Genomic DNA, 2,725 nt, shown 5'->3' with positions numbered 1-2,725 from the left:
GACCGCCTTGACCATATTGGCTGGTGACCATGAACCTGTGGGTGAGCTTGCTGTGCCCAACGAGCCACCCCTGTACCACATGATTCATGGCCACCATGATCTCTGTTGCCGTGTGGGATGCATCCAGCACCGTGGCTTGAAGGAGAGCCTACTGACAGCCCGACTGGTCACACCAGTGCCCTGTGAGGGAGAAGTAGGTGTGATCGCTGCCCCGGCTGCTCCAGATGTCAGAGGTGAAGTGCAAGGCTCCCTGCAGCCCTGCCTTGTGTAGCTCCTCCCTCAAGTACTCCCTGCATGCCTCATACTGGGAGGGCAACCATCCTGCTAAAGGTGGTACATGCAGACACTTGGTAAGATGGGGCCATGAGTGCCATGAGCTGCCTGAACCCTGGCCACTCAACTAAGAGTCCAGAGCAAGCATCTCTCCAATGCTCTGGGTGATCTCGCTTGCCCAAGCAACATGCCCCCCTCTGTCTGCAGTGTCCCCCCACTGCTCTAGAGTAGCCCGCCTCTGCTTTGGGGGGGGGTGAGGGGCTTTGAATTAATTGGGGGACTTCCCTTTGGGCATGCTTGCACTGGTGCCAGGCTTAGGAGGAAGAAGGGCAAGGGAGATGCAGCAGCATTGCCATGGTAGTGAAGTCTTTCACCTCCTTGCCCCAGCTGATCTGCATTTGGCAGTGCTGGCAGATAGCATACCTGGGATCATCTGCCACCTCAAAATGATCCCACACTACACTATTCCCCCCCGCTTCTGGGTTGTGGGTGGGGCTCCTGCCTTATCCCCTTCCTCAGCAGGCAGAGGCACAAAAAAGTGAGAGGTGCTGACTCAGCTGAGCCACTTGCCTCCACAACCTCCTCCGAGGTGCCTCTCTGACAAGGAGACCTGGGTCATGGGGAACTTTGAGGGGTGTGGAACACAAAGTCAGATTCCCCCTCAGTCCCCAGAATCTCTTTTGCTAGGGCACTCAGGTCCAGATCCAGATCCAGTTCCTCCTCTGGCAGTGTAAGGCTCACACTGGGAGACGAAATTAGGGTGGAGAAGACTGTTATTCTGCCACTGGTGCCTATTTCTGGAGTTATTGGAGGTGGTGCAGCTGCAGGGCCAGGTACTGCTCCCACCACCTTGCTTCAACTGGCAGCAGAAGACTCTTGGCTGCCAGGAAAGAGGATGCATCTATGTTTGGGCAAGGGTGGGGAACTTGCAGCTCTAGCTCTCCCCCTACCCCCCTAGTCCCTCTTCCTCCCCAGCCATAAGACCTGGCACCTGCCTTTGCAGCACACTTTATATTAATCTTTCCTGTGCTGGAAAATGTGTCTCTGTGTAATAATAGAATATGTCTTCTTCTCGGATATGACTGACTGTTTGACTTCTTCTATGTTGTGTTTACTGTTCTGTGTTGTATAGTTTACCTAAAATACTGTCTCTTCTTCTTCTATGACTCTGTGACTTGTGTTGTGTTAATCTGTATCTGACTTGTGTTGTCTGTTGTCTAATTGTAAGTATGATTAAGAATAATAAACTATATATAATCTGATTCTGTTCTTCTATGACTCTGGCTTGTGTTATACTAATCTGAATCTCTGACTTCTTTTTATACATTGTGTTTACTGTTCTGTGTGTATTGTGTAACTAAAATTATCTCTTCTGTGTCTGAGTGTCTAACTTCTGTGTTGTGTTTAATCTGACTTCTTCTGTGTTGTTTTTAGTCCATATGTAACTATAATTAATACTATTAATAACTATATATAGTTTCTTCTTCTATGAATGCCTGACTTCTGTGTTGTAATAACATCTGACTTCTGCGTGTCTGCGTGTCATGATGGATCACACTGCCAGGGAAAACACAGCTTTCTTTTTTAAAAGTTTTGAACCCCCCCCCCCACCAAGAACAAATATAAAATTGAAAGGATTGGATAGGGATAAGTAGAGGGATTCTAGTTAGTAAGCTAAGCTATATCCAATCATTTCCAAGAACAGAAAGTAGCAGGAGACTGACTAGGAAGCCAAGCAAAGTCCAGTACCTTTCATATGCTGATGCTTAGGCAGAAACGGCTCACAAAAAGCACAGAAAAGCTGCAGACAGAGGCTCTGAAAAGTGGTGGTGAAGTGTTTTACTTACTTGCCCCTGATCTGCCTTTGGCAGTGCTGGCAGATAGCAAGCCTGGGACCATCTGCCACCTCAAAATGATCCCACACTACACTACTCCCCCACCTTCTGGGTTGAGGGTGGGGCTCCTCCTTATCGCCCTCTTCAGCAGGCTGAGGCACAACAGCAGGAGGAGCTGAGTCAGCTGGGCCACTTGCCTAAGCCTCCACAACCTCAACCTCTTCTGAGGTGCTTTCTGGAGAAGAAGACCTGGGTGTAGGGGAACTTTGAGGGGTGTGGAGCACAAATTCAAAGTCCACCTCAGTCCCCAGAATTTCTTTTGCTAGGGCACTCAGGTCCCCTGGTTCCAGATCTAGCTCCTCCTCTGGCAGTGGGAGGCTCACACTTGGAACTGAAATTGAGGTGGATGAAATGGTCATTCTGCTGCTGGTGCCTATATCTAGATTTAGGGGAGGTGATGCAGGTTCAGGGAAAGGTACTGCTCCCATCTCCTTGCTTTCACTGGCAGCAGAAGCCTCATGGTTGCTAGAGAAGAGGATGTGTCTATGTTTGGGGGAAGGGTGGGGCAGGGAATTTACAGCTCTAGCTCTTCCGCTACTCCCCCTAGCCCCTTTCCC

This window comes from Crocodylus porosus, unplaced genomic scaffold (genome assembly GCF_001723895.1).
Source record: "Crocodylus porosus isolate Cpor-Errol unplaced genomic scaffold, CroPor_comp1, whole genome shotgun sequence".
Classification (NCBI taxonomy): Eukaryota; Metazoa; Chordata; order Crocodylia; family Crocodylidae; genus Crocodylus; species Crocodylus porosus.
This window is presented reverse-complemented; position numbering follows the sequence as displayed.